The 15,472-nt window shown below is 41.9% G+C and overlaps 1 long non-coding RNA gene across 1 annotated transcript in view; it reads right to left on the bottom strand.

Moving 5' to 3' along the window:
• Positions 1-12,744, bottom strand: part of LOC309339902 — a 43,016-nt gene extending 30,272 nt beyond the window's left edge. Inside the window, exons 1-2 of the long non-coding RNA XR_014155636.1 lie at positions 12,622-12,744; positions 5,297-5,376 (exon numbers count right to left, since the gene is read on the bottom strand). This is a non-coding gene — a long non-coding RNA (uncharacterized lncRNA). The remainder of the gene's footprint in view (positions 1-5,296; positions 5,377-12,621) is intronic.
• Between the last annotated feature and the right edge of the window lie 2,728 nt (positions 12,745-15,472).

The following is a 15,472-nucleotide window of genomic DNA, read 5'->3' as shown; positions in this document are numbered from 1 at the left end:
GGTTTCAGAGAGAAACAGAACTAACTATGGTTAAAAAGGTAAAGTACCTAGGGGTAAACATAACAGCAAAAAATCTGAGTCTATTCAAGGATAGCTATGAAAAATGTTGGTCTGAAATTAAGAGAGACTTGGACAGTTGGACAAAATTGAAGCTTTCTTTGTTAGGCCGAATTGCTGCTATTAAGATGAATGTATTGCCAAAAATGTTATTTTTGTTTCAAACACTACAGATTGTGGACAAAACGGAGTGCTTCCGGAAGTGGCAGAAAGATATATCTAAATTTGTCTGGCAGGGCAAAAAGCCCAGAATTAAGTTTAAGATATTAACAGATGCGAAAGAAAGAGGGGGCTTTGCCCTGCCAGACTTAAAGTTGTACTATGAAGCCGCAGCTTTCTGCTGGCTAAAAGACTGGCTACTTCTCGAAGACACTGACGTACTGGACCTGGAAGGTTTTAACAATGCTTTTGGTTGGCATGCATACTTATGGTATGACAAAGTTAAGATCAATAAGGCCTTTAAGAACCATATTGTCAGGAAAGCAGTGTTTAATGTCTGGACAAAATATAAAGACTTATTGGAAAATAAAACTCCAAGGTGGCTTTCACCTCTGGAGGCTAAGGCCCGAAAAAGACCCAATATGGAGGCCAAATGGCCAAAATATTGGGAAATATTAGAAAAAGATGGAGACAATTGGAAATTGCAGAGTTTGGAGAAAATGAAGGATAAGGTGCGAGACTGGTTACATTATGCTCAGATTAAAGAAGTTTTTAAAAATGACAAAAAGTTAGGGTTCCAGGTGGAGAAATCGAAGCTAGAAACAGAATTGTTAGAACCAAAGACCAAGGTACTATCTAGAATGTATAACTTGCTGTTAAAATGGAACACACAAGACGAAATGGTTAAATCGGCTATGATAAAATGGGCACAGGACATTGGGCATAACATTATGTTTGAGGACTGGGAAAGGTTGTGGACCACTGGGCTGAACTTCACCGCATGTAATGCTCTGAAGGAAAATGTAATGAAAATGATATATAGATGGTACATGACCCCAGTTAAACTTGCCAAAATATACCATTCGTCTGATAATAAATGTTGGAAATGTAAAGAAAATGAAGGAACATTCTTTCACCTCTGGTGGACATGCCCTAAGGTGAAGGTCTTCTGGGAAATGATATATAATGAGCTGAAAAAGGTATTTACCTTTACTAAGAAACCAGAGGCCTTCCTTCTGGGTATTGTCGGCCAGAAGGTGTTAAAGAAGGACCGAACATTCTTTATGTATGCAACAACGGCAGCAAGGATTCTCATTGCAAAAAACTGGAAAACTCAAGATCTACCCACACTGGAAGAGTGATAATTTGTTTGGAAAAAACTTTTAACGATGTAAATGGGAGCGGGAGACGCGAGGGAGTCCAAAGAAATGATGAAATTATGTCTGTGATAGAAGTAAGATTGTTTATTATTTGTGCATTTATATTTAAAAACTTTAATAAATATTTATAAAAAAAAAAAAGTTTAAGATTGTCATTGCAGTCACTTTCATGACAATTTCTGATAATGCATAATTGATACCATTAAAGTTAATTGATGGCCATAATAATCAATCCCGTGTCCCTCTGATGCTTGGCTTCTGTGAATACTGGAGCCCTCGTTCATTTCAAGGGAATTTATCCATACACACAACTGAATTAGCAGGCACCCATAGTGGAATCTCCACTAGAATTCCCCAGTCTCTTCAGAAATCACAAGATCGGAGTGAATGGGATTAAGGCTACAATTCTATATCAACCTACTTGGGGAAGTGAGCTGCACTGACATCAGTCAGAGGTCATTTCTAAACCTGAACAGAATTGGACTGTAATTCAATGTACATGCAATTTACTTAGACAGCCATCCAGCACACTTTTACCAAGCCAAACCACAATGGCACTGATTTTCAAGTAAGCATGGCTAGTATTTGGCTGTTATTAGTGAAGAAAATAATATTTTCAGGTGAAGAAAAATAGATCAGCATCATCATGTCTAAAAATTATTTTCTATTCTTATTATTTTATCAATGTATAGATATTAATTTATTATGCTTCATTGTTTTTGTTTTTTACAAAGACACACTATATAGAAACATAAAACATGGAGTTAAATTTTTCACACAAATAATAAAAGCACTGTCAGTGCAGAACTGCAGCCACAATAATTTTTTTTAAAAAACCCCAGTCTTTATTAGGACTGGCCAGAAAATATTTCACATTAACCAGGATCAAAGCCTGGACAAGAATGAACCTTTTTGATGTTATGATTATAGATTCCTTTTGATGAACAAAAGAGCAGTTAGGAAGTACAATATAACAGCATGATAGTTTAGATGTTGTGTTGGCCCACTTATCTATTTTTTTAATATATAATTTTATTTCACAAAGGTGAAAAATTGCACAAATTGCAAAAGAGAAAACTGCAAATGGCCTTATGTTGTCATGTAATTTATCATTCCAAAATACTGTGAATAAATGCCAAGAGAATAAAAGAGCATTTTATTAGTGCTTGAAAAACAAATTAGGAAGGTATTTTAGAATAGGAATCCCATAATGTTTTGACTGATTCCATCAAGGTTTAATATAAGATCATTACAGAATCCCAAAGAGATCATTTGCTGAAGAACGTTTGAAGATCTTAGAAGGCAGGTATCCTTCAGCAGTTACAATTATATCAATTTGTGCTGAAGTGTTACAGGAACCTCAAACATGTTGAATTCTATTTAACAGAATCTTTGGAACTTTCACTGCATACTTTCACTAAAAAATACTTCTATTCATATTTTGGGCAGCTGTTTAAAATTCCAAACAAATGCTTTATTGCTGCCTTGGGGATTTGGCCCTGTCTTGTGAGTAGACACTTCACATATTAGGAGCTTGCAAATGTGGATTTGAATCTGCATAAGAATAAGGAGGGAATAACTATAATCGGGGGGGGGGGGAATGGTTTTCATCTTAATGTAATTTATTTAAAATGTATTCTGACTAGCTGGGTCCCTTGTGCTTCTGATTCCCAACACTGACCCATCTAGGTCAACATGACTGATTTATTCCAAATAAATGCTTTTTTCCAAATGGATATGCTATGCCATGGAATTATATATATTTGTGTGAGAGAGTATAAATATAAAACATGAGTTGTTTTCAATCCACATTTGCTCAGAGTAGTCATGAGTAACTTGGGCCCATTGATTTCAGTGGGTATACTCTGTGTAAAAGTGAGCTGACTACAACCCTGTGTCTTATATTTGGATACAAATGATTAAAATTAAGCTTGGATGACTTATCTATTTCTGATCCTTGCAACTTTCACATATTATTACCCACAACTCCATCTGGTTCCATTTTTCTAATAATCCTTTGAAAAACCTTCTCAAAATATTTTTCGAGATTTGTTTTTTAAAAATGTGCATCTTTTCTCAAAATGCATATTTAAAGGTGTATTTTGATACTTTAAGATGGAGGTAAAAGCATAAGAAAAACCCTGATGGAGGAGGCCAAAGGTCCATCTAAGTCAACACTCTGCTCGCACAGTGTTTGGTCCACCAATGCCCGTGGGAAGCCTGAAAACCTGAAAGCCTGAACTTTCTTCACCTAAGATTCCCAGTGAGTTTACCTGTCAGGAGCTGGAGTGAGGAGGAATGATGGGAGCCGCCCCCCTTTTTCCGAACCTTTCCAAGGGCAGCAGGACAGTATTGATTTAGAACAGTGGTTTGCAAAGGGGCATAGTCCAGAGGGGAAAAGCTGGGAAATACTGGGTGAGGAACAGCTAGAAAAGGAAACACCAGGAGAGAGACAACTGGCAGATTCAGTGTCATTGGACAGCATTCCTGCCCCCCCTCACCTACGACTAGAGGGGCTTGGAAAGTGATAGAACAGAAAGCACAGTGGCAACAAGCTCAGATTACCCAATGTAGCAGTGACGTAGATTATGTTAGGAGCTTGTCCTACACTCAGGTAGGACCTTGGCAGAGACAAATGCCCAACTGGTATGTTCCCTCCTTCCTGGTCAATCGTCCAGGAGCTTCAAAAGCTTTCTTCAGCCCAAACATGACAGTGACCAATGCCAACAGGCACACTTAGGGATCTGCAGAGTCTTTGCAGCTTGCGTAACAGACCTCAGCAACTCAGCATTTTGGCTAATCTACTTTCTTTACATATATACACACGGAGCACTGCAACATGGCTCCCTCTCTCTCTAGCATCAGGCAGCAAAGATAAAAAACAAAGGACAATAGTCCCACTTCACGGAACACAGTAACACAAACATCCTGTCTCTGTGACTTCCCACTCTGTGGAGTCAAAACATACATCATCATGTGAAAGACAACAATCCCATGACTGCAGTCATGGAGCAGGAATTCTAACAGATTAATGGGGATGGAGCGGGTGAACATTTCTAGAGAGATATGCATTCCTTTGTCTCTTGTTGTGATTATTAAAGAAACTAACTGGTAAGAATGCTCCATTTGTTTGATCTGATTATTTACCGTCACCAGGAGAGGGATCTGATTCCCCCGAAGCCTGACACTACTGCCTCAAACAGTGGATGTAGAACATCCCAATTGAAAACCTTATCTTCCCTGAATTCATACCCTGCAACATTCCTCAGATGAAAATAGGGACATGTCTCACTCCCCCGCCCCAACTGACCCTCCTCAACACCCCCTCCCATTTTTTGTGTCCCTCCCACCAGAACATATAACATCAGGAGAAGGGCAAGTGCCGCCACCGCTTCACCAATGGGACACACATACTCTCCACCATCCTGAGAAAACCTCTTAATCCCTCATTTATTTTATTCTTTGGTACATTTACAAAAAGAAAAGAAATACACAGCAATAAATAAATTTTAGAAAGGAGCAAGATTAGAGCAGATGCACAAATCTTTTTATTTTTTAAAGGACGTCCCTATTTTCATCAGTGAAATGCTGGAGCCTATTGCTCACCTGGTGCCTTCCTTACATATCTTTAGGTCCCACTTTGCCCAGGACCTTTAAACTGGGGAGCGGTACTTTTTGTTTGTTATTATGGCATGTATTTTTGTGTGTTTATATCATAAAGTACCCTGCAATCTTCAGATGAAGGGTAGCATATACATTTAATAAATAAAATGTGTTTTTGAGAATAAGCACCATTGATTTCTATGGCATTTAGTTCTTAGTAGACATGAACAGGATTGCACTGTAAGTAATCCATTTAAGCTGCTCTGTGTGTGTCTCTCTCTCCTCCCCCCCACGACTTTGGGTTTGCAGTCATTTACCTGAGACTAGAATCAGTTCCAGTGACTCTTGTGATGAGCTTCAGCAACATCCGAGTTGAGACTTATTTTCTCTGGAAATTCTAGGCACACATAGAAAAAAAATACGAGTGTCGTCTCTAGCCAGTTTGCAATTAGAAAGAAAGGAGACATATATATAGCATTGCCTTCCCTGAAAGTTTACTGGAAAATAAATACAATAAAAGGGAGGCATGTGAGTCATACACAGGAAGCAGACACAGTCTGCCTACATTTGCTTTCAAACTGAATTTAGAATCAGTATACATTTATTCATAGCTAAATCCATTTCATTCCCAATGAAAGGCTGGAGAATGAATTGGGGTACATGCATGCATTCTTTTAAACCAGGCTTCTTCAACCTCGGCCCTCCAGATGTTTTTGGCCTACAACTCCCATGATTCCTAGCTAGCAGGACCAGTGGTCAGGGATGATGGGAATTGTAGTCTCAAAACATCTGGAGGGCCGAGGTTGAGGAATCCTGTTCTAAATGGAACTGAACCTTCATGCAAACCACTAGGGGATGGCTGTGAGCCACAACAGGGCCAAAGGCACGATAAAGCCCTGTAGTTTTACCCTCCAACAATTCTCCAGTGAAAATAGGGCGTCCCATTCCATAATGATAATTTTACTATTTATATGCCCCCCCATCTTACTGGGTTGCCCCAGCCACTCTGGGCAGCTTCCAATGTATATAAAAACATTTCTATATACAGGATTGCCTTCAGATGGGAAACTTGGAGGGTCTGCATCATATAAGAGAATTGTATCATGAAGAGACAGTGTGATGTCATCAGCTTTTCCCTTGATCATAGAATCATAGAATCAGAGAGTTGGAAGGGAGCCTGAGAATCAACTTGTCCAAACACCTGCAAAGCATGAATATGCAGCTGCCTTATATGGGGATTGAACCTGCAACATGGCGTTATCAGCACCATGCTCTAACCAACTGAGCTATCCAAACTATGCTGCCTCAGGATAAGGCCCAAACAGACCTCAGCCTAGCATTTTTTTAAAAAATATTTTTTATTGCTCAATTTCCACATAACAAATTATCAAACCATATAATCACCTACATAATTCCCCCCTTTTTAAAATTGCCCCCACCCCCACCAAGGACTTCCCTCAGTTTCTCTCCCTGATTTCGCTGCACATATTTTCTCTGCATATTATAAAATTGTATATATCCTTACATATCTATCCATCATGTTATCAACAATAAATCTGTGTATGTTTATTTAAAACCTGCCAAGGAGTCTAGTTCATTTTGTTGTGTTTTTAAGTAATTTGTGTAAAGTTCTCATTCCTCCTTGAAGTCACAGTTGTCCTTGTCTTGCAGTTTGTATGTCAGTTTAGCCAGTTCTGCATAGTTCATCAGTTTCTCTTGCCACTGTTCTTTTGTTGGGGTTTCCTCATTCTTCCATCCTTGTACTATCAAGACTCTTGCCGCTGTTGTAGCATACATAAATAAGTTTCTTATTTTCCTTGGCAGGTCTTGTCCTACAATCCCTAACAAAAATGCTTCTAGCTTTTTTTTACAAATGTCATTTTAAACATTTTCTTCAATTCATTATATAAGACCTCAGCTTAGCATTTAACCCAGTGCTTGCAAGATTTAATATGAATTTGTATATTTTGGATTTATTTGGGAGAAAATAATGGAACGGCACATGGCAAAGTATGAGAAATATATCTGGGATCTATCTGGGAGGATAAAGGTACAACGATCCTTGGGAAGCAGCCAGCCTGATGAGCAGTGAGAGACTCTGTTAGTTCCATGTTAGTTTTTATTTACAAGAAAACACATCCAGAGTGGGGCTTCCCTCTTCCTTTCATTTACACCAGTTGCCCTAGTCTGAATCAGAATTCTGGTTCGAACAGGAATGATGCCAGAACCCTTTCTTCCAACCCCTCCCTTTCCCAAGGCTCAGAGTTTTCCCCCATCTCCTACTACGGGGACTAAAAACTTGGCCTGTCTCATTCCAAGAGCTATCTGTCCCAGTCTTATCTGATAGTTGCTTAGCCACACTTTGGCTGCCATCCAAGTCCTCCTCTTCTTAGAAACTAAACAGTTCTTCTTCTTCACTGGGAAGGAGGGGCCATGGGCTGCTTCGCCTGGAAACTAACCCTTCTCCCTCATCTACAGATTCAGTCTCTAGTTCACTTCCTGAGACTGCTCTTTCTGCTACACTATGGAGACACACGTTCCTGACAAAATGGTTGAAACTAGAAGACTGGTTAGCTTTCATAGATAAGCCAAGAGTCTGGTTCACAATGTTGCTTTTACTTCACAGTTGAACTCTTTTTGCCTCAGGAATCCATAAGCAATGTTAGGGCCAATAAGGTATACCCAAAACAAAACAAATTCCTTCCAGTAGCACCTTAAAGACCAACTAAGTCAGTTCTTGGTATGAGCTTTCGTGTGCATGCACACTTCTTCAGATACACTCAAGTGTGCATGCACACGAAAGCTCATACCAAGAACTGACTTAGTTGGTCTTTAAGGTGCTACTGGAAGGAATTTGTTTTGTTTTGACTATGGCAGACCAACACGGCTACCTATCTGTAAGGTATACCCAAGTTGGTGTGAGTTCACCAACCCGCCCTCCCCAGCCACCTGGCCCACCCCATAATATTAGAGTCAGGATTTCTTCATATCCATTTGAAAGGCATACTTTTCAAAGTTCCATTTCTTCACAAGGAAAAGGGAAATTTGGTCAGGAAAGGTAAGGAAAAATTGGGGGCTGTGTTCTTTTGCCCCATCACTCAGTAATAAGTGCTATCTCACTTGTACAGAATAAGAAAGACTTATTTTGTAACAGAATGAATGAATGAAATTGTTGTTCTCTTCTGGCTTCTAATTTATAGTGAAGCTGCTTTCAGACCCTCCAAGTGTCCCTATTTTCCAGGGACGTCCCTGATTTAAAGAAGTGGTCCCAGTTTCATATTTGATTCCGGAATGTCCCGCTTTTCCTTAGGATGTCCCCTATTTTCCTTAGGATGTCCCTACCCTTCATTGGAGGGTATGGTAGGATGTCCCTATTTTCACTGGAGAAACGTTGGAGGGTATGGAATTATCTGACCCCCCCCCCCAAGCCGTCTGAAGGCAATTCTGTATAGGGAAGTTTTAAAATGTTTAATGTTTTATTATGTTTTTATATATGTTGGCAGCTGCCCAGAGTGGCTGGAGCAACCCAGTAAGATTTGTGAGGTATAAATAGTAAGAATATCATTATAGAATGGGATCTCCCAATTTTCATTGAAGAAAAATTGGAGTTTTTCACATCAAGAATTAGTTTGGAGAAAAATATTCCCTCTACCCATTGGTTTCTATAAATCTTTGCTGTGTGATGTCATCATGTGACTACAATGCCACCATCCTTGATTGTAAGACATGGTAGCTGGAGAACTTAGCATGGAGGGAGAACATTGACCCAATCCTTGGCTGGGGAGCCATGGGATGCAACTGTTTATATGACCAGGAGAGTGGAGGGATGCATCCCTCATACACATTAATTCAATCTGAATGGTCCACACTTATATCATTTGACTATTGTTTTGCAGATCTTCTGTTTGTTATGTTTAATAAATATGACCTTTCCACCTTTTATCTGTCTCCTGAATCTTCTTCCAGGTTATGTTGGCAACAGGGATAATTCCCAAGGTACGTTTATCCAGTCACTACTCTGAAGTAATATTTGAGCTTTCCATTTCTGAGTAATTCATATACCCAAGGTATGTTTTGTGCTTAAGTGTGCTGCTATCTTCAAGGCTGCAGCTCTGTGATAGAACTCAACTTTGTGTCACAGTATGTCTTAAAACATAGGAGGATTTTCTTTACTTGAAGGCATAACCTTTAAAGATATTGGTACAGTCAAGATGGGTTCGTATGTTAAGTGCTCTTTACAGTAATATCACTTATTTTGTCTCCTAGGCCTACACAGATAATTGGTCACAAGCAATAGTTTGAGTTTTCCTATATTCTTCCGAAAAAATGATATTTATCTGTTCCTTCAGGTATTGTTTATCTACACTGTAAATGCAATTTCAGTCATTTAAAAAAAATCCCTAGACAATTTCCATCTTTCATGCCAGAAAATTGTAAACAAACTGCTTACCCTTTATAAAAGAGTTGTTGCACACCAAGAAACAATCTGCAAATGAACCTGCAAAAGGCCGAATGAGCCCTAGTGGATCTCACCAAGAGTCCACCTAGCAGAGCATCTTCTTTGCCAAAGTGGCAAGACAGGGGCCTTCTGAGATCCCACCAAAAGGGTATGGCTGCCACTGCCTTTTCCACTAGTTTGAATCTACAAAAATTGACCTGAGGAGGCATACTGTCCCTAGATATGAACGACCCATTACGCTTTCATGACAAACAGCTAGTAAAAGGTATTGATTCTCCACAAATTTATCCAGTCTCCTGTAACGTGGTCATGAATATCAGCCTTTCTATTGGAGCGAGGAGTTGATAATCAGCAATCACCCCCACCATTGCCCCTATTTGTCCACTCAAACTTCACCCCCAACAACAGATCAGCAGAAGACTGTAAGACACACCAAGACACTCCCCACTTGGCAGAAATCATGAGCATCTCTATACCCTGAATATAACCATGACCTTGTTTGAACTATCCCAGTAGTCAGAAGGTGGAAGCTGTCAGTGTGAAGTGACCTTTATCTGAAACCTCAAATGGAAGTCTGAAATCAGCCTTTATGTAGCAGGGCTGTTCTAAATGGAGCAGCGTGATGGCCTGGGACTCAGGCTCGGACTCGGAACCAGAGGAATCTCAGTCTGTACTGGATCCTTTGCCTCAGGCATCATCTGAACCAAGTTTGGGGCCTGACCGTGAAGAGTTCCAGTCTGCACAGGTTCCCCTGCAACAAACACCAGCTGGACTGAGTCAAGGGCCTGAGCCTGTCCTGGCTCCAGATGCAGGGATTTCCTCGTTGCCTTCAGCTGGGCCATCACTTACAGCTGCGCCACTACCGGTTGGGTCAGGGGAGGCTGAGGCAGCCCCTGGGTCTAGTAACCCACAGACGTCTCCCGAGCTGCAGAGACTAAGGTCTGAGAGAAGGAGAGACCTGAGTACTCACAGAAGGAGTGCTCACCTTTGGGCGAAACAGGTAGGTGAGTCGCCGGGGGATCAGGACCAGCCGTTACCCCAACAAAGATAAAAGGCTGTCGGATGCCGCCCCAGGTTGCGGGAGCAACCTTGCTGTATGCCAGATCCTGCCTGAGATCCTGCCCCTGTCCTTGCCGGGTTTCCTGCCTCGTATCCTGCCTTGGCCCTATTGGACTGACTCCTAGCGGAACCTTCAGATTCTGGACCGGTCCTGGACTGCGTTTCATGGGTTACCCCTGGGCCCAGGACAAGCAGAATCCTACCAAGGCCATATCCTTAGGAAGCGATATTATAGTTGGTGCCCTTGAGCTACTGCAATTCTTCTCTTTCTCTCCCCTGTGGCTCTTGCTTTCTTCATTGCTTCTTCATGTGTGAATCATAGAATTGTAGAGCTGGGGAACTGACTCTGGGGGGCATCTAGTCCAACCCCCTGCAATGCAGGGATCGCATCATGTGTCCCCTATTCCATTTGAAACCATACTGGACCTTGCATAGCTTTGCAAATGTGCTAGCAGTTGTATTGCTGCACCACTAGGTGAAGGCTACCACTACCCACAAAAAACCTCCTGTGTCTCTAAGGGAGAGAAGATGCTGCCTCCACATTGGTTTTGCTGCATTTGCAGCACTGAAGTGACCTCTCAAGCCTGGGCAGTGTATATGGAGGTCCTGGGCTGCCCAGACAACAAGATGCCCCTCTCGGCCTCATTGATGTGGTCCAAAGGAAAGCATAGCAATACATCTGACACCAGCTTGGCCACAGGAGTTGACGGAAGGAAGCCTGCAAGGAGCCATTCAACCACCTAAGGGACTCCACTCCAGATATGTGTAGGATTTATTCATTGGACTTTTCTTCTCCTGAAGACATTCCACAAGACAGCAGATATGGATTATTCCTTAGGGTTTATGCCTGATGCCTTGCTCACAAATGAGTAAGGTAAAAGGTAAGGTAAAGGACCCCTGGATGATTAAGTCCAGTCAAAGGCAACTTTGGGGTTGCAGTGCTTATCTCGCTTTCAGGCCAAGGGAGCCAGCGTTTGTCCACAGACAGCTTTCCGGGTCATGTGGCCATCATGACTAAACAGCTTCTGGCACAACAGAACACTGTGATGGAAACCAGAGCACACAGAAACACCGTTTACCTTCCCTCCACAGCGGTACCTATTTATCTACTTGCACTGGCATGCTTTCGAACTGCTAGGTTGGCAGGAGCTGGGACAGAGCAACAGGACACGGGTGGCGCTTGCCAATCGGAAGGTCAGTGGTTTGAATCCTTGTGACGGAGTGAGCTCAAATTCAACTATGGGGTGTGATGCTCATCTCTGTTTTCAGGCCAAGGGAGCTGGCATTTGTTTGCAGACAGCTAGATTTCATCATGGTATCACAAATTACTATAGCCATAAGGGCTACCCTCCCAGGTTAACAAGCCCCATCTACTTCTCATTTCCCTCAACAGCATGTGCAGAAACCACCTCCAAGACCATTGATCTTGTGAACTCAATCCACCAAAGTCTGCCTTTGCAGGGGATAGACAAGTCCCTAACCCACTGAGGGTTTAAGGCCCATTGGCTACCCTCACCTGGTTTAGCTGGCCAGTCAAATCCGTTTCCTGGGGTATGACAGCTTCTAGGGGCCCACAGATGAAAGCTGAGTGCAGGATGGGGACGAAAGGTAGACAAACTATCCCAGAAGGAGCATGATCTGTCCCCAAACCGGTTGCACTGCCCCTCTTCTAACATCACTAACATCCCTTGGAAGAATAAATATCCCACAATATAAACAGGATTCTACTTGCCTGGGAATTTTGCTTTGGTCTCTGAAGAGGAAAAGATTTTTATTTAAAAAGAAAAATCTGTAAAGGAGCAAGGATTATTCAAAGTGAAAAACATACTCTAAAATTAACCTGATCCTTGAATAAAACACTATCTTGGTTGTAAATATGCATTTGCAGCAAGTCTTCATAATCTCCAATTAAGAGACTGAAGGGCTGTCAAGAGCATTAACATATCAATAGACATCTAAATACACATTCATTTTTCATGTAAAAATTTAAATTTCCTGCATGACAACCAGGCTTCTTCAGTTTCTCTCTTAAGTCAGTCTCCGAGCTGTTTTAAGGTAGGAATTTACACTACACAAATCCTTCATTCCTGAACTTATTGTTGAATAATTAGAAATGGGTATTACCTTCTGTATATGTGTTACACTTGAGTCAAGGATGATATGAACAAATTAATTTCTCTTTTCTTACAGAACTATTCCTGTGGTTTAACAGAAGCCTTTAAAAAGAATTTTGCCACGAAAAACTCCTCCTTAACTGCCTCAGAAGTTTTTTCTTTCTCAGAGTTCTACTTGGTTTTTATTTAAAGGGGCAGAAATGTATTGACCAGACAAAGATTTGATTATGGAAAATTCAGATAACCTTTAACATGTGCAACTCTTAAATTTCTCACAGGAGATTATCTAGTTACCTGGAAGCGGCCTAATTACAACCAGTTTATTGATCATTGCTCCTGACTTGCCTTGATTATTCAGTGTTGGATCAAGCAAAGGTTGTATCACACTTTCCAGTGTTTCCCCATCACTGTCCTTTTCACAGACAGTCCAATTTGCAAGTGGGGGGTAGCCAGTTTTGCTGCACAAGAGTTCCAAATCACCTTTAGTTGTGTGACCTGAATGTGCCCTCATTGAATCCAACCTGAAAATAGTAAAAGTTAAAGGTAAAGGATCCCTGGACGGATAAATCCAGTCAAAGGTGACTATGTGGTTGCGACGCTTATCTCACTTTCAGGCCGGGGGAGCTGGCATTTGTCCACAGACAGCTTTCCGGGTCTTGTGGCCAGCATGACTAAACCGCTTCTGATGCAACAGAACACCGTGACGGAAGTCAGAGAGCATGGAAATGCTGTTTATCTTCCTGCCACAGCGGTACCTATTTATCTACTTGCACTCGTATGCTTTCAAACTTCTAGGTTGGCAGAAGCTGGGACAGAGCAACAGGAGCTCACTCCATTGCGGGGATTCGAACCACCAACCTTCTTATCAACAAGCCCAAGAGGCTCAGTGGTTTAGACCAAAGCGCCACCCAGCAGCTCTGGAAACCAAAAGCTAAACTAGGCACAATGGCAGCCACATTCACATAAGTCTATATTCACATCAAAAGTATGTGGTAGGCAGAGAGCCTTTTGATGCTGAGAAACAAAAAGTTAATTTAGTGCACAATTGCAAACCACACACTGAAACATACACAGATGGACACATTATATTTCTCAGGGTTGTTTATTACTAAGACTGGCTCATTAGCAATAATGTGTCTGGCTAGGAGAAAAAATATTTGGGCAACGGGGCTGAAAAGCAGTGCAGAATGGAAGGTTCTGCACTCCCTACCTGTGCACCCAACTTGTTCCTTAGACTGAACAGGGCTGACTCCATGTATCAGCAAAAATGCTCCCTTTCTACATCAGTGGTTCCAATGGGCCTGGTGTTGGTGTTGAGAGGTAGCAGCAGTGATCCAACCATTTGCTGGTGGCTGAGTCTGGGAACCGCAGCTTAAAATTTCCATAATGTCCCCAGCTTAGCATCTCTTCCAGGCACTGAGGAATATTAAAGTGGGGAAAGCTGCTATGCTAGCTTCCTGGCAGGTAGGTTGCTGTTATTTCCTGGGTAGCAGGATCAGAAAGTTGGGGAGATTGGCAAGATGCAAATGCACCAACAAGACAAGATTTATTATTCCACAACCTACCCACCACTTTGCCCCTCCTGGTAATTAGTGACTCTCCTACCAGAAAGTTAGCAGAGCAGCTCTTCCCCACCCAGCTCCTAGAGCCAGCCTCTCTTTTTTAAAGGAAGACCCAGGGCAAGACTCAACATTGCACATACTTTTGTAAATCAGGAAAATCTTTAATAAAAATGCATTTAAAAAACGGGAAAAAATCAAAAGTGGCTGACAAAGGACTGGAGCCTGGTAGCTACCCATGAGGCCCAGGGACTGATACTGGACCTGCTTCCAACCCCACTTTCTACACAATTCTGGCAAATTTACACAGTGTTCTGTTAGCATTGTCGTACTCGCGAGACTTCCGGGTTGGCGCCTCCGACAATGGCGGAATTCCTCTGATCGGGAGGAATTTGCTCCGTGGAAATCAGGGTCTGGCCGCCACGGCGAAGGCGGAGACCCACTAAAAATCACAGGCGGGAGAAGCCTGTGAATGTGGGATTCGGCTGGCACCTTTTGCGCCTCCCCTACTCGTGGGGAGACCCGGTTTCGGGGATCCAGAGTGACGTGGGGTGAGCGGCACAGTGCTTCGAATTGATTGCTTCTTTCACGGAGTGAAGCCGCACTGCTGTTGCCGGAGAGCGCTGACTTTTTCCTGTGGACAATTTGATCCTAAACAACTACCCGTGAGTAGAACGGAAAACTGGATTTTTAAACGTCTTAATTTGGCCCCCCAAAGGGGAGGTTTCAAACAGGAAGTCCGCCTCCCCCTTTTGTAAATAGATTGAAGCAAAGAGCTTGCAAGCTAAAGTCTTGGAAAGTCCTCTGTAAAGGATTAAACTTCCATCGGCTAAAATCATTAAACCCCCCTTGGAAGCAGGAGAAGAGGGGGGGGAAATTTGGGATTGCGTAAGCCTGCAGGAGAGAGTGAAGAAAGTTAAATTACCACCGCTCTGAACCTGGAAACGGGCTGCTAGTAAGACTGACGTTTTGGGAAAGTTCATTGACTGTGAATAAAATGTATCTTGACAGCTAGTTAAATAAGAGAAATACATTGTTTCCATTGTCTCCTACTGCGTTTAAAAAGGAGTAAAAGTAACTGAAAATTGAAACTAATTTTATTGCTTGAACTGTGCTTAAAAGGATTGATACAAATAGAAATTGTTTCCCTCTAGAGGGAGCCTTTGAAACTGTTACAAGAGTTGAGCTGGTGGAATCTCCAGCTGCAAGATAAAAAACCATGAGAACCAGGGATTGACCTTGGATAGGTTAAGAATGTCGACAGAAGAAGCCTTAGTGATTGCATTATGTAAGATAAGTGAT

This window comes from Podarcis erhardii (genome assembly GCF_964252035.2).
Source record: "Podarcis erhardii genome assembly, chromosome: 4".
In the NCBI taxonomy this organism is placed as follows: Eukaryota; Metazoa; Chordata; class Lepidosauria; order Squamata; family Lacertidae; genus Podarcis; species Podarcis erhardii.
This window is presented reverse-complemented; position numbering and strand designations above follow the sequence as displayed.